Source organism: Myotis myotis, unplaced genomic scaffold, assembly GCF_014108235.1.
Source record: "Myotis myotis isolate mMyoMyo1 unplaced genomic scaffold, mMyoMyo1.p scaffold_m19_p_2, whole genome shotgun sequence".
Lineage (NCBI taxonomy): Eukaryota > Metazoa > Chordata > Mammalia > Chiroptera > Vespertilionidae > Myotis > Myotis myotis.
In genome coordinates, this window is record NW_023416324.1 from 168,909,357 (window position 1) to 168,937,147 (window position 27,791).

A 27,791-nucleotide genomic window follows, 5' to 3' on the forward strand; every position below is an offset into this window, starting at 1 on the left:
GCAGTATTTATGATTTTGTATTAATCCTCATAATAATTATTTTGGGTAGATTCTATGTTGATCCCATTTTACAAAGTCATTTTTTAGCCTTTATTATTGAGCTCAAAATATTATTGAGCCCTAACTGGTTTGGCTCAGTGGATAGAGCATTGGCATGTGGACTGAAAGGTCCCAGGTTCAATTCCAGTCCAGGGCATGTACCTTGGTTGCGGGCACATCCCCAGTAGGAGGTGTGCAGGAGGCAGCTGATTGATGTTTCTCTCTCATCGATGTTTCTAACTCTCCCTTCCTCTCTGTGAAAAATTAATAAAATATATTTTTTAAATATTATTGAGCATTTATTATGGATTTAGCATTTTATTAGTGACTGAGAAAAAAATTAAAATTAAGTTGAAGTCAAAGTCCTTTCCAAGGTCATGAAACATTTTTATACTGGCTGATAGCACATTCAGGTCTATTTGATATCTATTTCTAAAGGACAGAATGAAGGGAAGAAAGAAGAGGTTAGCAAAACAGTGGGAGAGAGGGGGAGAGCGGGTAAAAGATCAATCAAAGGACTTGTATACATGTATGTAAGCATAACCAATGGACACAGACAGTAAGTGATGAGGGCATGTGCTGGTGAGTGGGAGCAGCCAGGTAGAGGTCAATAGCCAGGCAGAGGTCAATGGGGGGAAAAGGAGACATATGTAAAACTTTAAACAATAAATAATTTAAATTTTAAAAAACTATGAAATAACTTAGCATTATCATAATTGCTTAAAACTAGTGATCTATCCATTGTCTGGAGACTGTTGATATGAGAAAAGCAACAAAGCCCTGATAAATAGCAACATGTGATGTCCTGGAATTGTAGCTTTGGCTTATACTAATGAGCTACTAAGAAAAAGAAAGTCATCACATTCAAATACAATAGTTTTCTGTGCACATTTTCTCAACCATAGCTAATTTGATTTCTAATTACATGATTGGAATTTAAGCTGTTAGCTCTGACTGTGATAAGTAATTCAAACAGTACTTTGCCACAGAAAGTAGAATTTACTCTTGGATCAAACATTCCAAAATAGTGTTATAAATATTCCTAAAGTTGGAAATGACCTTGAATATTCATCTTGTTCATTTTTCTACTTTCACCCTCTCCAGTGGGTCTGCAGGTCAGATCTACCTAAAGATGGTTCTGATACTGTCTCCTACTTCTGAAATATATCAATATAATTAAATACAATACATTATTGAGAGTTTATATGCTAGGTACAATGTGTAGAAAAAGAAAACTAAATTTCCTGTTAGTCCTTCCTTCTTTAAAAAATAATTATTATGTTTGACATTGGAAAGAAGCAATCCTAAACTCCTTTTATTGTTTTTTTAAGAACTTTTTCTCTTTTAAAAAAATAAATAAACTCACTCCTTCAGTTGCCCCCTAGTTTCAGTTTCAGACGAATGATGTGGACTAAAGCATGATCCAAATTGTAATCACCATTAAGACCATTAATTATCTGTGTTCCCTCAACCTAAGCAAGATGTAGAATGTATGTAATTACCAGGATAATTCAAGCCAGGAAAAACATTTTGCTGGACTTGCTAGACTTCTCCCTGACATTTTGATTTATATTTGGGATGGCCTAGTTCAGCCTGAATATTCTTGAATGTTTCCATAATCAAAAGAGAACTTTGTCCTCAAAGTCTCTCTAACACCAAGGCCAGGTTACTTCAGCCTGAGACCACCTTTCACTTTAGATGACTCAGTAAAATAACCTCAAGACTTTGTGGTGTGGTGTTTTGTGTGTGTGTGTGTTGGTTGTTGTTTTTTTTGGGGGGGGGCGGGGGGGGAGAGGGATGTGCTACTTATATTTGCATTAATTGTGTATACAGTGTATTTCTTATTTATTATTTCATTTTCTTTTTATTTCACACCTATTTCTCCTTAGCAATAAATAGTTCTCAGCCCAGGATCTGCTAAAGCATTGCTTGTTTTTGATTAAAAAAACACACAGAGAAAAGTAAAAGAAAAAAAAAAAGTAAGTAATAATAATCCTATCTAATAAAAGAGTAATATGCAATTGACTGTCACTCCAACAAATAAGATGGCCACCCCCATGTGGTCAAAGATGGCCAGTAGGGGAGGGCAGTTGGGGGGACCAGGCCTGCATGGTAGGGCAGTGGGGGGGGGCGGGGGGGACCAGGCCAGCAGGGGGAAGGCAGTTGGGGGCAACCAGGCCTGCATGGGAGGTCAGTTGGGGGCAACTGGGCCAGCAGGGGAGGGCAGTTGGGGAGGACCAGGACAGCAGGGGAGGGCAGTTGGGGGTGAATAGGCCTGCAGGGGAGGGCAGTTGGGGGCAATCAGGTTGGCAGGGGAGCAGTTAGGTGTCGATCAGGCTGGCAGGGGAGTGGTTAGGGGCTGATCAGGCTGGCAAGCAAAAGCTGTTAGGGGCAATCAGGCAGGCAAGCAGGCAAGCGGTTGGGAGCCAGCAGTCCTGAATTGTGAGAGGGATGTCTGACTGCCCATTTAGGTCCAATCCCACACTGGGCAGTCGGACATCTCTAAACAGGCAGTTAGATATCCCTCGAGGGTTCCCAGATTGGAGAGGGTGCAGGCTGGGCTTAGGGACATACCCTCCCCCCCCACCCTGTGCATGAATTTCATGCACTGGGCCTCTAGTAACAATAATAAAAGTTTCCATTACTTAATTTAAACATTATAAATGCCACTCATTGTACAATGTTGCTTTAAATTCATTGGTTCATTTAAATCTTATTACAATCCTATGGAATAGGTTCTATTTACACATGAAGAAACTGAGATTCAGGGAGGCTAGTGTGTTAGTCTAGGTCAGCCGTGGGCAAACTACGGCCCGCGGGCCGGATCCGGCCCGTTTGAAATGAATAAAACTATTAAAAAAAAAGACCGTACCCTTTTATGTAATGATGTTTACTTTGAATTTATATTAGTTCACACAAACACTCCATCCATGCTTTTGTTCCGGCCCTCCGGTCCAGTTTAAGAACCCATTGTGGCCCTCGAGTCAAAAAGTTTGCCCACCCCTGGTCTAGGTCCTCAAGAAGTATGGGATGAAAAGGGCAAAAATTTTATTAGAGGAAACATACGTGTGGAAGAAAATAGGGAGGAAGCTGGAGGAGGCAAGGAGGAAAACCAGACCACAATACAAGTCTGACTCACAATAAAAGAGTGAGGAAGAGGAGGTTGAGTGAAAGCATCCTAGACTGTCTGTAGTCTAAGGAAGTTTTGGCAAAATTGTTAGGAACCGTGAGCCAAAGTCAATGACAAAAGAGAGTGAGTCAGCCTAGTATCTCTGTCACTTTCAGTCACTGGCCAGAGCAACCAGTGGAAGGCATGGCCTCAACCCAAACACAATAAAGGATTTTAAAGCCAGCACGAGAGACAGTTATGCTCCCTGTAGTTCTGAAAGGTGTGATCTTATGGCGGCTATGGCTAGTTACATGATGATGCTGAAATTCAACCCTGTATAGCCCTAACTCCAGACACCATCCCTTTATCATTAAGGTTATTATATTTCTCATGACCTTGTTTATATGTTCTCTTGACGTTGGTAATAAAATTTTCAACATTTAAAATCAAAATTAGCAACTTTCAGTGGCTTTGAAAAATAGGCTTTGTCATTTCTCTTTTTTAACATTAAGTAAGTATTAATTTACGTAATTAATTTCTTTAAGATGGTAAATAATTTAATAATACAATAAACATCTATAATGAAGCTTATGTCATCATAAATGATGATTCTTAAATCCCTAGCACTGCTCTCACTTAGAAAATATTTATCATTTTACCTCAGAGTTTGAATCAATTTAGGAAGTTTTATACAGGGAATAAGATAAATCATGTCTCAAAATATGTTTCTTTCTAAACCAAATCTTCAGAAATTTCTACTGGACTTTTAGAATTTGCATGAAATATTGGGATGTAGTTGGATGTGGGAGATGACTAAATGATTTTTTTTCCTGATTCACCCATCAATACCTCATTATTCTACAGCTTGTTCACCTCGGTCACCTTCTTAGAAGACTGGTGAATCTGTTAACTTTTACTGTGCACCAAACCACCCCCTAAAACAGTGGTTTTAATGACAAATCTTCCTTTTTCTAAGTTCGATGCTTGTAAATTGACAGAGCTGAGTTAGGTTAATCTAGGCTAGACTCATTTATAAAAAAGCAGCTTAGCCATATTTCTTAACTTCACAGTGCCTCATTTTCCTTGCCTCTCAAACTGAGTTAACCTATTAAGATTATTGTAATAGGTTAAATAATGACTCCCCAAAAATCATGTCTATACAGAAATTCAGAATGTGATCATTTGGAAATGGGGTCTTTGCAGATGTAATCAAGTTAAAATGAGGTCAGGCTGGATTAGGCTGAACCAAATCCGATGATTGGTAGCTTTGTAAGAGGGAAATTTGGACATAAAGACACAGACAAAGAAAAGAGGATGTGAGACATGGGGGTGAATGCCACATGAAAATGAAGACAGAGATGGAGTGAGGAATCTACAAGTAAAAGAATGCCAAGGATTGCCAGCAACCACCTTGCAGATGCCTTGATTTCAGACTTCTAGCCTCCAGAACTATCCTATATAATAAAGAGGTAATATGCAAATTAACCCTCACACCCTCACAAGATGGCTGCCTACAACCAGACCGGAAAGTTGGGGGGTAGTGAGAGATGACCAAATGACTGAACAAGCAGGCTGCATGGGGCAACCAGGCCAGCAGCGGCGTTAGTGAGGGATGATCAAACAACTGAACAGCAGGCTGCGTGGGGTGACTAGGCCAGCGGGGGGGCCGTGAGGGATGACCAGGCCAGAAGAGGGAGGCAGTTGGGGGCAACCAGGCCAGCAGGGGGGCAGTTGGGGGCAATTAGGCTGGCAGAGGGGGCAGTGAGGGGCAACCAGGCTGGCAGGGAGGGCAGTTAGGGGTGATCAGGCTGGCAGGCAGGTGAGTGTTTAGGCCCAGAAGTCCAGGATTGTGAGAGGGATCCCAGATTGGAGAGGGTTCAGGCTGGGCTGAGGGGACCCCTCCCCCCCCCCCCCGCAACCCGTGCATGAATTTCGTGCACTGGGCCTCTAGTGAAAGAATAAACTTCTGTCATTCTACTAAGTCACTCAGTTTGTGGCAATTTGTTGTAGTAGCCCTAAGAAATGAACACAGTTTTGAGGATTAAGTAGGACAATTTATGTAAAGAATTTATGATTGGGCCTATAGTAAGCATACAATAAAAGTTATTTTATTTTCATTATCATTATAAATCCAGATTGAAACTCTTAAATGTAAATATGACCAGGGCACATTCCTAAATAAAACTTTTCAGATGCTTTTTAGGGTCCAAACTTTAAGATACCTCAAAATGTCCTGAACAGAGTCTGACCAGACATCCACCTCTGTATATTTCTTTCACGTTCATTCTCTCTTCTCCAGCTACACAGACCTTTTTCAAATCCTTGTTCTTTACCATCTGTAGACATTCTAACATGTTATCCCCTCTGCCTGGAGTGTTCTTTCCTTTTCTTTTTATTGACTTTAGAGAGAAAGGGAGAGAGAAAAACAATATTAATTTATTGTTCTACTTGCTTCTGCATTCATTGGTTGATTCTTGTATGTGCCCTGACTGGGGAATTAAACCCACAACCTTGACATATTGGGACAACTCTCTAACCAACTGAGCTACCTAGCCAGGGCCCATTCTTCCCTTTTCTCCCCTGGGGCACTCTCATTCTTTAGGTTTCTGTGTAAAGTTTTTTAAAGGAGTTTTTCCTGATTAGGAAAGATCCTGCTGTTTTACATCCTTTAGTGCCCCCTACTTCTGCTAAGTTCATCACACTTGTGAATGTTCATTTGTATTTCTAGGACCACTGTAAGCTCTGAAAGAACTAGCTGCTATTGTCCTATTCTTTGTGCTCAGCCACTACCCAGCATATAGCCTGCCACTAGTTCAATAAATATGTATTGATATTACATAAGTAAATGAATACAATTATTTAAATACAATGTAATCTACACTAATAAAAGAGAAAAATGGTAATTGGCGTACGGCGCTACCCTTTTCATTGGCTAATCAGGGCTATATGCAAATTAACAGCCAACTAAGATGGCAGTTAACTGCCAACAAAGATGGTGGCTAATTTGCATATGTAGGCACAATGCAGGGAGGCGAAAGGGAAAGCAGGAAGAAGCCCCCTGCCACTGACAGTGATTGGAAACCCAGGGGGGAGCTAAGAGGTGGGGGGCAGGGCAAAGGCGGCCCTGGGGCCGCCTTTGCCCTGCCTCCCAGCCATGATCAGAGAATCAGGCGCCTTTGCCGCCCTGGCCAGTGATAGCAGGAAGTAGGGGTGGAGCCAGCGATGGGAGCTGGGCACGGTCAAAGCTGGCAGTCCCGGGAGCTAGGGGTCCCTTACCTGGGCCTAAAGCGGAGCCCACGATCGCGGGGCCACTGCAGCTGTGGGTCCCCGCTGCCCGAGCCGGATGCCTCAGCCAGAGGCGTTAGGCCTGGGCAGGGGCGGAGCCTGCAACCCTGGGGAGCTGGGGGTCCCCTGCCCAGGCCTAACGCCTTGGCCAGAGGCATTAGGCCTGGGCAGGGGCAGAGCGGGAGATCGCGGGGAGCTGGGAGTCCCCTGCCCAGGCCTAATGCCTCGGCCAGAGGCGTTAGGCCTGGGCAGGGGCGGAGCCTGCAACCGCGGGGAGCTGGGGATCCCCTACCCAGGCCTGACACCTCTGCCGGAGGCCTCAGGCCTGGTCAAGGGGCCAATCCGGGGATTGGTGATCGGAGGGTGATGAGGGTCAACTCCTCTGGCCGAGGCATCAGGCCTGGGCGGGGGTCTGGGGGTCCCCTGCCCAGGCCTGATGCCTAGGCCAGAGGCATCAGGCCTGGGTGGGGGGTGGAGCCGGGGATTGGAGGGATATGATGGTCCCCTTGCCCAGGCCTGAAGCCTGGGTCAGAGGCGTCAGGCTTGGGCGGGAGGTGGAGCAAGCGATCAGAGGGAGATGGGGGTCCCCTGCCCAGGCATGATTCCTGGGCCAGAGGCCTCAGGCCTGGGCGGGGGTCAGAGCCAGTGATCGGGGGGAGATGGGGGACCCCTGTCCAAGCCCGACACTTCTGGCGGAGGCATCAGGCCTGGGCAAGAGGCCGATTAGGCGATCGGAGGGTGATGGGGGTCTACGCCTCTGGCCGAGGCATCAGGCCTGGGCAAGGGGCAGAGCCAGCAATCGGAGGGGTCTGGGGGTCCCCTGCCCAGGCCCGACGCCTGGGCCAGAGGCATCAGGCCTGGGCTTGGGGCAGAACCAGTGATGGGGGGAAATGAGGGTCCCCTGCCCAGGCCTGACGCCTCTGTCAGAGGCGTCAGGCCTGGGCAAGGGGCCGATCCTGTGATTGGAGGGTGATGGGGGTCAATGCCTGAGGGCTCCCAGTATGTGAGAGGGGGCAGGCTGGGCTGAGTGACACTCCCCCCCACACACACACCCAGTGCACGAATTTCGTGCACCAGGCCCCTAGTATATATATAAAAGCCTAAGTGACCATCTGACCATCCAACTGTCCGGCCATCCAACCAGTAGCTATGATGCACAATGACCACCAGGGGGCAGATGCTCAATGTAGTAGCTGCAGTGTGACAGAAACTTTGCAGACTGTCCTCACACACCAGGACCCCTCAGGGGATTTTGGACTGCAGTTTTCAGCCGGATCCCCACAGGCCAGGCCAAGGGACCCTACCTGCCAGAGGGACCCCACTCACTCTGCAGACGCCCTTCGAGCCCTGGTGTTACCCCAGACGTGGTTGGCCAGGGAGGGACCACGGGAGGTTGGCTCCAGGGCGTGTCCAGCCTGTCTCGCCCAGTCCCACCCTGCTGGCTACCTTCTAATTAATTTCCTTTCAATGTGCATGAATTTGTGCACCAGGCCTCTAGTAAATATAATTATCGGCATACAAGTATGACTTCACAGGAGAACAGATGGATGGGCTTGCAGGTGACCTAGGACAAACTGAGTCATAGGACGTTATGAATAGGAAAGTCACTAAAGTACATTTATTTTAGCCTCTGCCTGTATTTCATTTAGTCAGAATGAGTAACCAGAAGCCCAGGGGTGTGAAGCATTTACTCAAAGTTGAACAGCCATCAATGGTCAAACTGCAACCAGAATTCCTTTTCCTCTTCAGAGTCACTCAACAACATTATGTGGCATACACTAAAGAGAAGTGGAGCCTGGACCTGTAATAAATAAATAAATAAGCCATGTCTGGGTATCTCAGTAGGTTGGAATGTCATCCTGTACACCAAAAGGTTTTTGGTTCCATTCCTGGTCAGGGCACATGCCTAGGTTGCAGGTTTGATCTCTGGTTGGGAGAGTGCAGGAAGTAACTGAACCATTTCTCTCTCTCCCTTCCTCTCTTTCTAAAATCAATACATACAAACACATCCTCCAGTGAATATTTAAAATAAAATAAAATAAAAATAAATAAATAAGAGATAGATACAGCTGAAGGAGTAAACCTGGGTAAATACCAGCTTTATTCACAGAGGGCAAAAATAATAATGAGATGAGAGTATGTTTAAATGACTCCAGGATTGCCAAATATGGTGATTCAGAACTGATAGGAAGTAACTCAAATTCCTTAAGTGCAGTGAGAGAATGTGTAACTAAGGGAGGAGAAATTAAATTCCTGAAGTGCAGCGAGAGTGTGATTGGGGAGGAGAAGAGAAATTCCCTAAATTGAGATAAAGCTCAGAAGGAACAAAGAACATTATGAAAGACCTGTTATCTGGTAGTATCCATCCGAGCCAAAATCCCGCCCGCCTACTTGCCCCTAAAAGCTTGCCTGCTATCTCCCTGGTTGCCATCAGAGTTGGTATGGTAACAAGAACCAGGAACTAACAATGCAGTTTAACACAGATAACATGGCAGCACTGTGTTATCAGGGTGGGGCAGGTGTCTTTATTCAGATTCCTTTACCCCCTAAATCCACAAATTCCAATGACAACACTGATGTTAGGTTAACTCTTCCATTGTCCCAGAATTCTGCCTATTTGTCCTATACATTTTTGCTTTTAGTAAAAGCCCAGCCTTCCTATTACCTCTACTTACACTTCTGAGTATGGGCATACCTCGCTTTATTGTACTTCTCTTTATTGTGCTTCACAGAAGTTGTGCTGCTTGCAAATTGAAGGTAAGACATTCCACCAGTGAAAAGACTATGACTTGCTTTATTGCGACACTTGCTTTATTATGGTAGTCTGAAATGGAGCCTGGAATCCCTTAGATGTATGCCTATAAATAGAATTATCCATTCTATCAATCAATCTCACCCTCCTCTGTCAATACCCAATCAGTCCCTAAATCCCAACCATTCTGAGCATGGACAAGAAGACCCTTCACAATTTGGCCTCTGCTAACTTTTACAACACTCTTTCCAGACATATATACCCTATATTTTAGCCACCCTGTTCTCTGAAATCTTTAGGTATTTTTTACATTTTCATTTTTTTGCTTATTATTATTATTTTATTCATTACTGAAATAGTGAGTGATAACTTAGTAATTTAATTCTGAATGTTTTTGACAAAAGAAAAACTTGGGTTATAATTATATATTCATGTACTATTATTTTAACATATTTTAATATGTATAAATATTAATATGTAATAAAGTATGCAGCATATACAATTATAAAGACTACATAAAAACATACACACTATTTATTACTCCACTATACTTTTATAAATTTTAGAGTTAGCAATTTATATGCACATTGAAACCATCAAATGTTAATTATTGTTTAAATAATATTTAATAATAACTTCTTTGTAACTTCTAATAACAGTAGCAAATATGATTAAACGTAATTAAACATAGCTCCTGGGAGATGAATGCCTAAAAGTCCATGTATGACTTTTGGGGGGGAATTTTTAGTAGTTACTCAGGATGTTTGTGTAATATAGCAATTTCATTGAAGACATGTGTTTGGTCATAAAAACTGGGCAATTCTGTGCTTTAATAACTATAGAGTTATGACGTTATTATGTACTTTCACTGTCTTTTGCTTATAACTCTAGTATAACATTTACTTTGTTTTGCCCTTTAAAACAACTATCCAAATAATCATGATGATCCATTAAGACTACAGTTTGTAGAGTGTAAGTGTAAATTTATTATGTATAAATATGTAATGGGAACATAATCATTGTTTAATGGAGTCATAAGATAATATTTGTGGTTCTCTCAGAAACATTGATTTAACCCTTAAATAATGATGCTGCCTACCTCACTCTCAAATTTACCCCCAAAAGGCTGTCTCCATGGGTTCTGAAGTTGCGACTATTCCATTATTTTCTGGGTTATTGCAATAAGGTATTAAATGATCTCTTTGCAGCTGGACTTGTCTTTCTTACAATCACTCCTTTACACTGATGTCAGATTGATCATTCTAATGTAAATCTGATAAGATCATTCCCTGCTTGTTCCTACTTCATTAGCCAGGATTGTGACAGAAAATAAATGTCACACAAAAAATGGAGAATTGAGAAGAGTTAAATAAAGGGGCTGTTTTCAAAAAACAGCAAGACTCAAGGAATGGTAACCTAGCACCATCAACAGGAGAAAGCCACCACCACAAGGTGTCCTGAAAGGGAAAGAGGAGAGAGCCTTTACAGAGCTGTAGCTACAGAACATGACCACCAGAGGAGACTATGGTCCTCAGTAGAGGAATGCAGCATGGTCATAGCCAATTGACTTAGATCTGGTGACCTAGAAGCAGAGCAGACAAGAAAGTCTTGTGCCACATGAGTAATGAAGGAGTACTCAACTGCTATCTGTAAGAGAGAAAAAGAGTGAAAAACGCAAAGGATGGAGTTAGACAAAAATGTGATTTCAGGAGAGGTTTAGGCTCAGTCTAATTCCCTAGAATACTCTAGAGAACATAAACAGTCGCCAGAGATTTTTCTACTCAGAGAAAAGACGGCTGCAGTGTCATGTCTGTACATTACTTAGTCATTGGCTATTGGCTTACTCCTGGGGAGAAGACAGCTTAAGTTCTCAGAAATCTCTGATTGTGGCAGCTTCAATCAGCCTAGAGCAATCTATCAGGGAAATATGTCTGTTTGAATAGTTATCAGCCTCGTCCTGCAGCCAGCAGGGGATGGGCACACCAGTCCAGCAAAGGGGATCTGGAGAGGTCCCCATACCTTTTGCCACAGTCCACCACTTGCATTTCTCAGATCCATTTGCTTTCATATAAGTTCTTCCCATCTGTTCTCAGCTTATTCTGAATGTGGGTTGATCTCAATTTCTGGGAAAACTTGTAAGAGGAGCATTAGCAGGATAAATTACAGTCTTCTTTGCTGCAATTGGTTTTAAGTTTGTAAGTGATACTCATCATCTCCTTCTCCTACCCTTCTACATTCCCTTTATTCTTACCTAGAACTTCAGGTGGCCTAGGTAGCTTGTTTGGTGAGATGACTCAGAATATCACTCCTGAGAAACTTGATACTCTGATTACCATATTCTTCCAGGCAATGATTACTGTACTTGTTCATTTATAAAGTAGGGCATGAAAGTACCAAGGGATAACTATAGTTCATTTGAACTATGTTTCAATATAAAATTATTTAGTATTTTTTCTCCATGTTCCTACTTAGCAACCCTACTTCCTTAGGATAATCAGGTTAAAATACCCCAGTGTATATAGTTGTGTCAGTATGGTAACTCCTTTCTTTATATGCTTGCTTAAGAACTGTGAGTAATCAGATGTCAGCCATGGCTTAAGTTTAGTAGGACTCTTGCTGTGTCTCTGAATGGAGGCATCCCTCGTCTGGCAAATAGGAGCTCTAGAAATATAGGGTCGAAAGTTAAGGAGATAGGAAACACAACTTCTCCCAGTGGGGCCCTGGAGTGGTGAAGTAGGACCACCACTTCCTCCATCTATTGGTTTCTGAACTCATGTATTCTACCTATTTGGGACACAGCACCATTAAATTGTTTTAGGATAAATGGACTACTCTCTGTGAGTCCTTGTATGTGACACTGACTGATACCACTGATTAGAAAGCTAAATGTATACTTGGAATATGTGTCATTAGTGCTCAGGACAAATTGTTGTCCTTGTCAGGATGAGAGGAATCCAGTGTTATCAACTTGCTTCCAAGTACCTGGTTGGTTTCCTTAAAGGAGGTATCATATCAGGGGCTCAGCATTAAAACTTGTTTCTGGGTAGTTTGGACATTTAGCTGTGGAATTATCTAGATCAGTTTCAGTGAGAGGGAGCCTATGCTATTGGGTCCATAGCTAGTCTCCACCTCTGTCACCATGGCTACTCCATTCATGAGTCCATTGAGCAAGCACAGAGGTTGGCTGATCCTCTGCTGGATTATCGCCCACACCTGGTTGTTTTGCATGTCTTGACAGTTGGTGCTCTCTGATGAGAGCCAATATTAGATGGTAAATTCCTCTTATTTTGTTCCCATTAACATATGTCCATCCACATTCTTATTCCCTGGACCTCCTCGTCCTGAGTCTATCAATTTTGCTCTTTGCAGGGCTCTAACCAATGAACCAAGCCATTCACCACTACCTACACCTTCATGTATATCCTTATTTTGAGTCAAAATTAAGTAATGAGTAATATTGACCAAAGCCCTATCTACTGTTTAGATTTTCTCAATACTTCTGTCTTTCAAGGCTGCCCCTGAATGGAGCTGTATTAACAGCCCATTTTTAGCCCCTGAATCAAGAATGAGTTGTTTTTGCCCTCTAGTAAGCTAGCCATAAGGAGTTTCCCAAGAGCCTACAGTGTGAGATGTTGAGACTGTTGTGTGACATGGAAGTCTGGAATCATTCATTCAGCTTACATATGACCTTAGGACCTACTTAAGGTTGGTTGAAATGTAACCCTTCCATTTTATAAATAATTGCTGCTGGCACTGCTAACATTTATGACTTGGTGAGTTTGATAGTAACCAGTTCACAATAAGCAGCTCTGGTCTCATGGTTGCTTGATGTCACTTGATCAGATGTTTGCCCTTTCTGTGATCCTGGCTACAAAGGGGAAATTAGACTACAACTCCACAATGAATATAAGGAAGAATATGTCTGAAATACAGGAGATCTTTTAGGACACCTCTTAGTATCACCATGCCCTGTAATTAAGGTCAATGAAAAATTACAGCCCAATCCAAACAGGACCACTAATGGTCCAGCCCTTTTAGGACTGAAGGTGTGGATCATCCTACCAGGTGAAGAACCATGGCCAGCTGAGGTGTTTGCTGAAGGCAAAGAGGAAAGAGAGTGGGTAGCGGAAGGTAGTCATAGATATCACTTATGATCATGTAATCAGTTATAAACACAAGGACTGTAATTGTCATGAGTTTTTCCTCCTAATTTTGTTGGGAATAAGTTTGTGTGTATATACACATATGGTAAGTACATATCTTTGTTTTCTTTACTCTCTTATTCCTTTTCATATAACATAAGATATAGTGACTTTATATCAGTATTTAAGTATTGTTAATTTTGCATCATAGTATTTAAGTTATGGAATATTAGGAGAAGTGTAAACATCACTCAAAAACATGATGCTTCTTCAGTCGTACACCAGGATAGTTGTATCATGTAAGGTGGAATTATGACCTTGTTATTGTCTTTATTTGGAGGTTAAGAATGGGTTAAGAAGATGCATATAGATGCCAAGTTGACAAGGGATGGAATTTGATGGTTGACTTTATGTTTAATTTAACTGAGCTAAGAGATATCCAGAGAACTGTACATATGGGTGTGTCTGTGAGGATGTCTTATGAAGAAACTAGAGGCCCGGTGCACAATATTCGTGCATGGGAGGGGGATCCCTCAGCCCGGCCTGCACCCTCTCCAATCCAGGTCCCCTTGGGGGATGTTTGACTGCTGGTTTAAGCCAGATCCTGCAGAGGACCTCTAGATGGACATCCGGCAGATGGACATCCCTCTCGAAATCTGGGACCACTGGCTCCTAACCATTCACCTGCCTGCCTGCCTGATCTTCCCTAACCACTCTGCATGCCTGCCTGCCTGCCTGATCTTCCCTAACCACTCTGAATGCCTGCCTGCCTGCCTGATTACCCCTAACCACTCTGCCTGCCTGCCTGATGCCCCTAACTGCTCTCCCTTGCTGACCTGATCACTCCCTAACTTCTCCCCTGCCTGCCTGATCACCCCTAACCACCTCTGCCTCAGCCCCTGCCACTGGGGCTTTGTCTGGAAGGATGTCCAGAAGATGTCCAGTCTAATTAGCATAGATTCGTATAGATTAGCATTTGAATCAGTGCACTGAGTAAAGAAGAGCTCTCTCACCAATTCAGGTGGGTATCATCAAATCCATTGAGGGCCTAACTAAACAAAAAGGCAGGAGAAGAGTGAATTTGCTCTCTGCCTCAGTTGAGACATTCATTTCCCCTTGCCCTCAGACATTGATGCTCCTGGTTCTCCAGCCCTTGGATATGAACTGAATTCTACCACTGATTTTCATGGATCTCCAGCTTGCAGAAAGCAGATCATGGAACATCTTAGCCTCCATAACTGTGCGAGTCAATTCCCATAATAAATAACTTGATATATATTTATAGTTTATATATTAAATACATTTTATATTATGTATATTTATGTAAATTAATATAACATATTATGATTAACTTGTATTTATATTTTATATAATGTATACATCTATATACTTATATTACATATATATAATTATTTCTGTTCCCCTGGAGAGCCCTGACCAATATAATATACCATGCCAGGTGGCATTCCAGGAGCTGCCTTTTGAATGGTGTTCTCTACTATAGGTCTTAAGATCCTGCTCCAGAATATCAGTTGTCTGCTTTGTAACTCTTCTGTTGGGACTTGTCAAAGACTCCACATGTATCTTTATCTCCTACAGATAACTCTTGCACCATTAACTCAAGTTGTAGGACTGTTTGTACTATAGCCTGGACGTGCCCTCTCTTGCTCAAGGCCCTCACTGAAAACTGGCAGCTTCCCACCTAACTTGCTAAATCACTCAGTGCAGTATTTGCAAGTGTTATATGTGCTGTACTTTGCTTCTCTTTTAGTGATAGGATACACAAGGTGTAATAATTTCCACTTTACTTTGGAGGGAATAGCCCAGTATGCCTCAGACCACTGAGTCCCTAAAAGTATCACACATATAATAAGCCAATGAACTTTTGTATGGCTTATTTTCTATTCTCTGAAGCACATATCTTATTATGGCATCCGAGTTGTACCTGGGCTGTAAATTCAGCCTTCTCTGAAGTTCTTCTGCTTTTTTAACTAATGACTGTTCAGCAGCTCAGTATGCCCTGTAGCTGCAGGTGACAAAGATCTCTCTAAAACCTCAAGGAGGGCCTCTGACTTTCACACATAGCTTTAAATTGATGATCAATCATTTTCTCTTCTGAATGCTTTAACAGGCACACATATATGGCACCCAATTCCACATTCCTTACTTTATTATTTACCCTGTTTCTCTCAAATGTCAGAGATACTTTAGGAGGTTATGCATCACCATTGCCTTAGCAACTGTACTGCTATGACATCCAAGAAACTATCAACACTCTACTTAGCACAAGAAACAGGGTCTTTATTGTTATCCAGCTGGTATATTATTCAATTCCAGAATTAAACTCTTCAGAGTTTACTTTACAGGACCATTTCTAGTACCAACTATCTTAAATCAGCTTCCCTAGAAGATAAGTCTGGGCATAGAATCTTATGCAAATGATTTATTCAGGGAGTGCTATTAGGATAGACCTTTAAAGGGATAGAGGAAGCAGGATAGGACTAGGGGAGAAGCTAAACAAAGATGTGGTTTCAGAAGAATTTCATCCTCAGCTCTGGAGTCTCAACTGTTTTCAGAGGTTGTACTGTCTAGATCCAAGAGGCCAAGAGGACTGGCCAGTTACACCCTTGCATTGGTCAACCACTGGTAAATTGGAGGGTTGAATAACTTCCTGGGCATCTCCTGGTAAGATGGCCCTCATGAGCCAAGGGTTCTCCTTGTTGCTGCTAGAATATAAGTAGTTAGACACAACCTGCAGCTTCTGTACAATGAGTGTACCATCTAAACAAAAAAGATAGGGTAGAACACAAATAGCATCTGCCACATTGCTCTCCTCCAGCCCTCTGATTTCCTGAAGGTGCTTCTCTTTGGTCAAAGTCAGAGAGCAAGAGAGACTCCAGATGCAACTATATAAAGATTCACCTCCTGGAACACAGAGCAGATGGGGGAATATTGCAGAATGGATATAGAGGGGCACACAGAAAATATCCAGTGCTTTTACATAAAAGCATGCAGGGCTTCCAAATCTTACCCAAAAGATAAAGCCCACAGTCCTCAACATGGAGGGCTCTTCAGAGCCTCTCTTCCTTGCGTGCCTTGAGGCTTCATATTTCATGGCTCCCTAACAGATATAACATATACTCACACTAAAATTTCTCAGACTTTCATTTTAGAAATACTTTTCTTCCTCTCAGGTATTGCCCTTCCCACTCTCAGTACCTCCTTCTGCCACCTTACCATAACTTCTCCCTAGTGCGCTCACCATGCACAGTATTATCCTAACAACAACCACTCTGTACTCCAGTTCTTTACAGGTCTATTGCTCAAATAGATTTTTAATTACTTGAGAAAAGGGATGGCTTTGTTCTTGCATTGCTTTGGCACAGAGTAGCAATAAGTGAATGAATGGATGAAAAAATAATAATTTATTCATATTCTTCAAGATTCAATTTTAAGTAACATCTTTTTAATACTAGTTCTGGCTTTTCCTTCCTGTCTCAAAATGTAGGTGCTCCTCCCTCTGTTTCCTTAACCCTTTACCTACATTCTTCATAGAACTTACCCTAAGCATTACAATAGTGTGTTCAGGTACCTGTCACCCCCAATGGAATATGAAACTTTCATTATTGTATATCCAGTGCCTGGGAAATAATAGGTCTTTTAAGAATATGAAAGATGGATAAATGATTGACTGAACTACTGTGAGTAATAGACAGTGAAAACCCATATAATCTCCAGGAGAGAGAGAGCATACTTTTCATTCTCAGAAGAAGAAGAATTTGAAATTAGAATGGAATTTTAATGTGTGGCATGTTCAGTGGGCAGCAAAATAGTTAACAGCATATTATGAACAAGCAGATGATAGATAGGGAAGTAGACAGATAATACAGATAGAGATCTAGTAGTTTTATCTAATTAGTTCTCAATCTCTATATAGGAAAACATATGTAATTTTATCTATAGTTTTTGTGTAAGCATACATTTAAGTTATGGTGTTTTAAGGTACTCATCACTGATAATCTGTTAATGTATTTAGAATATCATTGGCACAAAGAGTTCTAAGAATCTCTGATTTCTAGAATAATGCCCTTTAGACAAAATAATTTTAAGACACCTTGATCTGAAAGCTTTGGCTTTTTAGAGTTCTCAAATCTAAGGGTTATTTCATTCAAAAAGCTCATTCTTACAGAATTTAAGGAGAAAAAGCCTTGATTTTATTCCTTGGGATGAGCTTTCAGTGAGCTCCTGCATGACACAGACATCGATGCCACAGCAAAAAGTCTTGGTTGTTTATGAACTTTGTTGAGTACAAAGGTTTATATGCAAAAAGTCAAATAGTTTTTGGGGAAAAAAATGTAGCCCTTTCTTTAATGGCAATAATAATCCTGTGTTTTCTAAGTACCTGGTTAAAATAAGGCAGGGAGATGAAAAGTTGTTTAAACATGTTTTTTACTAATAATTACTCTCAGTCTAACCCAGCTGGAAATACAAGTGTTCTCTGGGCATTCCTCCTCCTTCTACTCTTGATTCTTAATAAAGCAATGGTATGTAATCATAGTTGCCAGGCTTAGGCTATTTTTACCCTTCCCTTCCCCCGCCCCTTTATTTTTTTTTAACTCTTCAGTCATAGTGTCCCTTAATTTGTAACAAAAATAAAACCATGCTTTTCCATCTCTGATTAGGTCATCTCTCTTTGGTCTTCCTGTACCTACTGTTTTGTTTCATTTGGATGTAATATGGAATAATGCTATCCTGCTCAATATTGGGCTTTAAAAAAATCTTATCTCTTCTACCTCAATTCATTAAATAAATAAATAAATAAATAAATAAATAAATAAATAAATAAGAGTGTGAAGGGACCATGGAGATAATTTTATCTGCTCTTTTTTTATCTATGGGGAAAAAAAAAAAAAAAAAAAAACACCAAAAAACACGTAATTTAGAGAAATTTCATAGGTGAGTAGATGTCTATATTAGAAAGAGAACCCCACTTTTCTAATTAATATTCCCTACTACCCTTCATTTATTCCACACTACTACTTACTTAAAGTGCTATTAATGTCTCTAGTCTCTCACTCATTTGTGATTTCATACGTGTAAACTCTTAGAATCTTAGACCTCAGTGTCTGGTGCATATTAAGTATGAGCTATTATTATCTTTCTATTGGCCCAGTGCACATATCTATGCACATTAAAAGGAAATTAATTAGAAGAAATATTTTAATATCGCTATTTGCCCTTTCTCTATAATGGAAGTGTCAGAGATGAAAGAAAATTAGTAAAATGTATATGAAAATAATATATAAATTGATTGATAAATAAATAATAACAACATGATATAAAAACAACAAAGATATGTATGAAAGCAAAAACATGATATAAAAACAACATTGATAAAAACAATGACTGATAAATTGATTAAACTTATTCTAATATCTCCCTGTATACCACATTAAGAGTAAAAACACTTTCAGAGTGCTTGACTAATTTCCCTTGTGATGAAGTATTTACAACTTTAACATTAATGTCACACGCTCTTCAAACTTGAGAGAAAGCAACATATAACTGACCATGTCCGAAAATGGGTTCAGGTAGGAATATGCCTACTCTGTCTAGAGTTTGTCCTTGTGATTTATTAATAGTCATCACAAATGCTGGCATCACGGGAAACTGCCTCGGTCTGGCTCTGGGAGGCTGGACAACGGCCATCTGAGGCTTACCTGCACCTTAGTCCAGCCCTGGGTGACTGGGGTGCTGAGGAGACTGAGGGACTCCAGAGGCAGGCACGTCACAATGCCAGGCCCACCTGGGGCAGACCCGGCCTTGCCACATGCCTGCCGCCCCAGCAGGGCTGAGGTGACTGGGCGCCACCATCTTGTGGCTGTGGGCGCCATCATCTTTGAAGGGGTGGCAGTTAATTAGCATATTACCTACTTATTGGCTCTGGGTGCCGCCATATTTGTGATGGTGTGAGGGTCAATTAGCATATTCCCTCTTTATTGGATAGGATATAGATTGCCAGTACGCATCATATGTACCGTCCAGTTGGTCGGTTGGACGGTCGGATGGATGGTCAGTCACTTAGCTTTTTATATATATAGATTGTCCTTATAATTAGCTGATTTAAATTATTCCATAATGTGTAGTCAAATTTTTTTGTTAAATCAGAATATGAGTAATTATCTGTAATATACTTACTTGGCATCCCTCTTTAAGGAAAATCATTGTCCTTTATAAAACATTTACTTATTAAGGTAGGTAGAATAATAGCTCCACCACCCAAAAACATCTGTGTCTTAGTTCCACAACCCTAGGAATATGTTACATTTTGTGACAAAGGAAGAACGAAGTTTCAGATGGAATTGACATTGCTAATCAACTGACCTTGAGATGTGGAGACTATTTTGGATTATCCCAGTAGGCCAAAGAGTATTACAAGAGTCCTTATAAGTGGAAGAGGGAGGCAGAACAGAGAGAACCAAAGAGATGGAAAGAAGAAAAGGACTTAGCCCAAAGTTGTTGACTGAAAGTATAGAAAGAGAATCAATACTGGTGGCCTGTAGAATCTGCAAGGACAAGGAACAGAGCCTCCAGGTAGGTACTGAGTTCTGCTAATAACCTAATATTAGCCCCGTAAAATCCATTTTGTTCTTCCAAACTACAGAACTGTAAGATAATAAATTTGATGTTTTAAGTCACTAAATTTGTAGTAATTTGTTATTGTATGGATAGGAAAATAATACACTCATTTTTAGAAAGATCGAAAAGTTCAAAAGATATAGAATCTGTGTATTTTGTCAAATCTATTGTAGAACCATGACCAGGACATTCTCAGACAGTGCTGACCACAGGGAGAATTTGAGACGCTAGGGGCTGTACATCTGCATTGTCCAGAATGAAGCCCTCACGCTATGGGTCCCTTGAAATGTGGCAAGAACAACAGAGTAACTGAATTTGTAATTGTATTTAATTAAAATTTAAATAGTCGCATGTGCTGAAGGGCTACCAAATTGGACAGCACAGTTAGCATCTGGATTATAATTAAATGCTTCTCCCCCATATCCTACTTAGGAATTGAAAGACAATTCTCATAAAATCATAATGTAGCAAAATAGAAACAAGTGTTTGCATGTTCTAAGTACTAGAGTCATGTTTAGTAAACTGCATACTTAGTAAATATTTAATGAAGCTTGTGGGAATGTGGTGAGAGCCACCACTAACATGAAAGAGGTAGAGTAAGACAGTTACTGGGGGGAGATAACTTTGTGCAGCCAAATGGGAGCTGGCTTGGCCTCTGCCCTGGTGAAGCCAGAGGTATCCAACCAGCAAATCGCTGGCATCTAGTGTCCCTGACCCACAAATGTGTGGTATTACAGGTCAGAGTAATAGAAAATCAGTTTTAACTTCACTCCTAACTGTGGGAATTTTGCAATGTTGTGTTCTTTGTCCTCTTCTAATTTCCCATGTTTACTAATTGATTCTGATTCTACCTGCTATAACCTCTATCTTATGCAACTTTCATAGAAAATTAGTCTTTTCTAAGATTTTCTCAAGAAGGTGAGATGGGATGGAAGAGAGGCAGATCTTATTCTGAGACTTTAGTTTTTAATTTGAAGGTAAAAAGTACATATGCACACATGCCTTTGGAAAGTTAATTTTAATTAGTTTTGATTAGTTATCTATGGGTTATGGGATTTAACTTTTCTTATATTCCATTTTACACCATGATAAGATAGGTTCTCCCAACACAAAATCTCTTATCTCCACCCCACTTTCCATTCCTACTGTTACATACTAATTTGATCTTCACCGTCTTCCCCCTACACCACTTATTGTAAGAGATAGGACTTTTTGAGCAGTTAATATGTGCTAGGCCTTCTTCTAAATGATTTATGTAATAGCCCTCTCCTTACCACCACCCAAAGATGGTAGAAATATTAGTGTCCTTGTTTTGTAGAGGAAGAAATGAGGCATTGGAAGGATAATTAGTAACTAATGCTGCCTAATGTTATACAGCCAACAATCGGCCAAACCAAGACTGCGATGCAAGAAACCTGGGGCCACAACCCCTGCTGTTAGCCATTTTGCCACAGTGACTTCACCAGCTTCTTTATGACACACAGACAGTGAACATTAGTTAGATGAATCATAATTAATTTGTTAATATTATAAAATAGTGTAGTTAATCTAGTAGTTTAACAGCTAGTTTATTCCTTAGAGCCAACATTTGGCAATGAAATAATACTTTTTCAATAAAATAGAGAGAGATTGAGTTTATGTTTCTAAAAGTCTCAGGCTGAGGACCTAAAGGAGTGAGCATACAGTTAGAACTCAAATACGAGTCAGTATCATATTCTTGAATTGGAAAATATTTGTGGCTAGTACAGCTGGAACTGCATATAATCAGCATTCTCCCAGGTATGTGATTAAATGAGATGGGAAAGATCAAAGTTTCTGTCCACAACATGACAATAGTCCTTTAATTAGGCAGTTGACTGATCATCAGCATGCAACTGATCTAAACCCATCATATTTTTTTCAACAAGTTATTCTCACTTTTCTCTCAATTTGGACCTTCTAGTCATGGCATCCAGCTCCACCTAGAATATAGCCACACCCTTCTAACTTGAATGCACAGTTGCAAACCTCCACCGTCCATCTCCACAATCCATTCTCCATTCTTCAGAGTAAGGTGAGAAACCTGAGTAGGTCTGGCTCCTACTTAACACCTTTTCATGTCTTTCTATTGCCCTCAAGAATATATCCAAATAACCATAGTTTCATCATTTGTATCTACATATGAATTGGAAATCATCTCAATGCCCATTATTCATCCCTATCCCAAATCTTATTATTCCTCCATACAATAGAGCAGTTACATTTTACAGACTAAAACCATGCATGATATAATTGTCATTGAAAATCTCCCAGGAAGGAGCCATATTAAAGTCTGATACACTGTATAGATCCAAGGGATTCAGCTTCTCCTCCATCTTTGCAATGGTTGAAACTGAGAGAGGAAATCAGTGTTCTGTTTCCCATCCAATGCTCTCCTTCAGGGACACACATAATGTCTCTGTCCTGTGTTGGTGACGTAAACTACCCAGAATTTTATTTTTATTGTTTAATAGTAGAGGCCCAGTGCATAAAATTTGTGCACTGGGGGGCTGTCCCTCAGCCCAGCCTACACACTCTCCAATCTGGGACCCCTTGGGGAATGTCTGACTGCCAGTTTAGGACCTATCCTTGTGGGATCGGACCTAAATTGGCAGTCAGACATCCCTTTCACTATCTGGGACTGCTGGCTCCCAACTGCTCACCTGCTTGCCTGCCTGATTGCCCCTAACTGCTTCTGCCTGCCAGCCTGATCACCCCCTAACCACTCCCCTGCCAGCCTGATAAATGCCTAACTGCTCCCCTGCGGGCCCAATTGACCCCAATTGCCCTCCCTTGCCAGCCTGATCACCCCCAACTGACCTCCCCTGCTGACCCAGTTGCCCCCGACTGCCCTCCCCTGCAGGCCTGCCCCCCCCCCCAGCTGCCCTCCCCTGCCGGCCATCTTGTGGTGGTCATCTTAGACTACATGGGGGCAGCTATCTTGTGTGAAGGTGTGATGGTCAATTTGCATATTACCTCTTTATTTTATAGGATATTTTTATTGATTTCAGAGAGAAAAGGAGGAGAGAGAGAGAGAGAGAGAGAGAGAGAGAGAGAGAGAGAGAAACATCAATGATGAGAGAGAATCATTGGCATTGATTGGTTGCCTCCAGCATGCCCCACACTGAGGATCAAGCCCACAACCTGGGCATATACCTTGACCAGGAATCAAACTGTGACCTCCTGGTTCAGAAGTCAATGCTAAAATGGCATTAAAGCAGACAAAATTCATCTTCACTATCTCAGACAGGTACACTCTTCTTTGTGTTCTAATGCCTCTGCCTTCAACATCAGTCAAAACCACTCATCTACCCATTTCTGAATGATTTCCACAGCCTTTCCATTAAACTGACTTCTGTCTCTGCCTCCTGCAGCCCCCAAAATCTTTCTAAAACACAAGTCTGCTCAAGTTTCTGTTAAAAATCCTGTGATCCACTCCTTATTGCCAAGTGCATGATAAGTTTCACACTCCTGATCATGGCATACAAATCTGGTCAACTCAACTACTAACTACATGCACTTTCTATGCACACGCTGACACCAAAAAGCCTATAGGATCCAGAGAAGTGACATCAATGAATAAAGTAGAAACACGTAGAAAAATGGGAAACCAGAGAATCCATCTAGAGCTGCACAGTGTGGCCACCTCGTTTTTTATCAGAATCTACATTTTCAGGTGAAATCACATAGTTTTATAAAGTTAAAGGTAATTTACTTTATGAAAATTACTGGGAAGTTAAAATTTGCATATTCAGGTCATTTCTTAGTACAGTTCACTCATCTGTAACTACCCCACATTTTAGTATAAAGTTTTTCCTTTACCTGGTTGTTTAGTTCAAATATTTACAGAACTTCAACATGATGAAATCACAGCCTGCCTAACAGCCTTTGCTCTATGGCCTTGGGACACTCACCCATTCCTTACAGTACAGCTATCATTTATCAAGCACTCTCCATGTCCCCAGTACAGGGCTCAGCATTTTATCAATGTGTTTACTTCTCACAGCACTGTGAGTTACATATATTTGTTTTATTTTACAGATGGGGAAAAGAGACATGGAGAGATTAATTAACTTGTCTAGTGTAATTTCTAATGCTGAGAGAAAGCATTGCCATATCTTTAATTCTGTCTTATCCCAAAGACCAAGTATTAAAAATTGTAATCTTTGTTACATTGCCACCTCTTTTTGTTTTTATCTCCCCCAACTCACCACCACCTAAAACAGGATATCTTCAGCAATGTGTTTGAATGTCTCAGATTCCTCACCTCAAAGACTGGAGATCCATTCTCCACTGGTCCATCCATCTGTTCATTCATCCACTTAATTACCCAGCACTTTCTGAGCACCAACTACTCAAGCTGATATGACTCTGATCTGGGGACTTGTTGAGACTCAGCTTGTGGATATTACTGTGCTGGGTGGTTTGGAGAGTCAGAAAGGAGGAGGAACATGGGCCTGGGCTTCAGATTAGTACAATGCCCTCCTCAAAGTTCTCTGCCTCAAGAGTCAGATCTACTCAATTTGGACGCCAACTCTGTCCTTTACCCATTAAGTACCTTGGAGCAAACTACTTATTTGGTCCTCGGTTCCCTCATCTGTACTGATTGTTGTTAATTCACTGGCTTTTCTGAGAATTGAGTTCATATAAATAAATACCTAGACTCTAAATAATCATAAGCATTAGTTGGTTTGATGATAATTTTATGTCTCCACATGGCTAGGCTATGGTGGCCAGTTGTTTGGTCAGGCACCAGTCTAGATGTTGTTGTGAGGATATTTTTTATATATAATTAACATTTAGATCAGCAGACTTTGAGTATGCAGATTAACCTCCATAATATGGGTGGGCATTATCGAATCAGTTGAAGGCTTTATGAGCAAAGACTTCTGGGGTGGGGAGAAAAAGAAATTCTCCTTAAAGCTAGAAGATTTGTGATTCAAGACAGCAACATTAACTCTCACCTGAGAATCCAGCCTGCTGACCTGCTCTACAAATTTCAGACTTGGTAGCTCCCACATTACTTGAGCCAATTCCTTAAAATCTCTCTCTCTCTCTCTCTCTCTCTCTCTCTCTCTCTCTCTCTCTCATCTCTCTTCATATAACATCATGTCTAGTGCATGAGTCTATCTATTATGAGTCATCTATCTTTCTATCTAATCTCCTATTAGTTCTGTTTCTCTGGAGAATACTGACTAATACAGTTAGTGTTCCATTAAGAAGATCAAAAGTAAAATATCTTAGTAATTTGACCTTGATTCTTGATAATCAAATTAGTGGGGTGTTTCTAATATCCTAATAATTAAAAAGGAAACCTTTCCCCAAATAGAACACAAGCAAAGATATAAAGTAAGGAACAGTATTAAAAATTGTAATCTTCATCAGCTTATTTCAAAGTAGATTTTTATAACTTAAAAAGTAGATTTCTTATGGTTGAAATTCTGCTACTTTCCCCTCTTTGTTTCTAAAGAGATAGATCCGCTAGGTTAGGAGTTGAGGGTGAGTGTCCAAGGGCCTTTACAAAGTCCACCTGATAATAAGGCAAAGACTTAACAAAAATCTTACACTAAGGCCCAGCCAGGATGGCTCAGTGTTGAGCATTGACCTATGAACCAAGAGGTCACAGTTTGAATCCTGGTTAGGGCACATGCCCAGGATACAGGATTTATCCCAAGTGTGGGGTGTGTGGGAGGCAGCCGATCAATGATTCTCTCTCATCATTGGTCTCTCTCTCTCTCTCTCTCTCTCTCTCTCTCTCTCTCTCTCTCTCTCTCTCTCTCTCTCTCCCTCTCTCTCCCTCTCCCTTACTCTTTGAACCATATATATTCTTTTAAATCTTACACTAAGGATTTTTCCCCTTGACCCTCTGAAGAGCATCACTGATATGCAGAGAGAATAATTTGGTACTATATCTCCATCCTTCCTATGTTCTTGGTTCACGCCATCTCAGAAAGAGCCTTAAATCCTAGCCATGGAAACTACACAGGACTTGAAGGGGACACCTGTTTAGGACCTGGAGAAGGGGCCTAGAAATCTCATCTAAATTCCCTATCCCTTTCATTGATGCCTTTTATATTTCTGAACACAAAATTGCACCTCCTTGTTAGAAACGCTGCATATTCTGTCACCCTGAATTAACTATGACATCCAGTGGGATTGTAATAGAATCAAGGAAAAGAAGAGTCTTTCTGAACAAATGGGAGGATAATTTGTAAATGGCAAGGTTAGAAAGCTAAATGCATCTGTTTTGCTTGAAACAATAACTATCATTCCATGTGCTTGCAAGCTAACTACTGTTCTAAGTTATGTACAGGTATCAACTTGCTTAATGACCACAATACTATGAAGTAGAGTTTTACTCACCTGAAATAGGAACAGTCAAAGGCACAGGACATTGTATAAATTTTGCAAAGTTATTCTACTAGCAAGTGATAGGACTAGGTTTCAAAATGTTTGTACTTGTAACTACTTATACCTCACTCCCCTCTCAAAAACTCCAAAGAATCAAAGGACTGTTCAAGTAGTTAAGACCAATGGTTTTGAGTATTAGTAACCCTCACATTTGTAACCCTGAAATCCATGTTAAATTTTCACATTTGCACTTTCATCCCTCTTTCACGCCCTAAATAATTACATGGCAGATTGCAGACTGTTTACTAGGAAATGTGCCCATCCATTCTGCTTTTAACACCTGAGAAGCCCTGAAAAGTCAGTGCTAACACGCATTGTCGCTAAGTGAACAATTGACATCCCAAAGGCTTTCTTGCTATTTAACCATACCTGAGAATCTGCCAAGCTGGCTCTTGGGATTGTATTTCTTTGTCCACACTCTCTTCTAGCACCCTGAATCTCACCTGTACTTTCATGTCTTTGGGTGTCTCTTCTACTTTTTCCTGGTTCTCAGGATCATAGCTGAGCCCAAGCATCAGTCACATATGGACATAGGGTAAGCCAGTGGCAATGTGCTGTTCTCACCCAGACTTCCCTTCTGGGCAGCAGCACTCCCTCACGTGATCTGGATCCTCCTGGTGTAGAATCTTAGGGGGCAGCAGCAGACATTGAGAAGTGACTGGAAGGAGCAGAAGGACGGTTGCAGAGTGGACCATCTCACCACTGCCTGGAGGAAGAAACACATGATACAGTTGGCTAAACCCTAAAAGTCAATGGTTCTTCGATTTGGTTCACACAGGGAACTAATGTAGGGCAGTACTTAAAAGCATGGGCACCGGATCAATGGGTGCAGTTTGGAATCCCAGGGGTGCCAATTGCCAAATATGACCCTGGCTACGTGATCTGACTTTTGGTGTCCCTGTCACCTTCACACAGGAGATAGTGCATCTAAAACTCATAGCTCAACACTGGGTGAGGACAGCAGATTACTCACAAGTGTCAGCTATTACTACTTAGAGTCATAAAGTTTTAGACTCAAGTGACCTTTTAGAAGTCAATTTCTAATTTTTATTAATAGGGAAACTGAGAACGAGAAAGGAATTTGAGGGTGTATAGCAGATTTTCCTATTCCTCAGGCCAGGACATTTGCTATACCATAGTCAGTCTTTCTAGAAACTTCTTGGTCACAGAGCTGCCTCTATTGTTTATGCTCCCTATACGAAAGGCCAGTGTTCATAAGTTGTTTTCTTCTTCAGTTGATAGATTTATGCTGAGCCATTCTCTCACCTACCAGTTCTTAGGAAAACACAGAAAACTAGACAGGATTAGGGATGCCAGAGATGGGCATGGGTCACAGCAGCGTAAACAGCATCCACCGCAGCCTCACAAACACGGCTGTGGGCGATGAAGTAATCAG

General features: G+C 41.2%; 1 long non-coding RNA gene across 1 annotated transcript; it reads right to left on the reverse strand.

The window, feature by feature from the left end:
- Positions 1–5,291: 5,291 nt before the first annotated feature.
- On the reverse strand, positions 5,292–27,791 carry LOC118677488. Its single transcript, XR_004974405.1, has 3 exons — positions 27,666–27,791; positions 26,960–27,101; positions 5,292–5,547 (listed from the first exon to the last, which is right to left on the reverse strand). It is a non-coding gene; the product is annotated as an uncharacterized LOC118677488 (long non-coding RNA).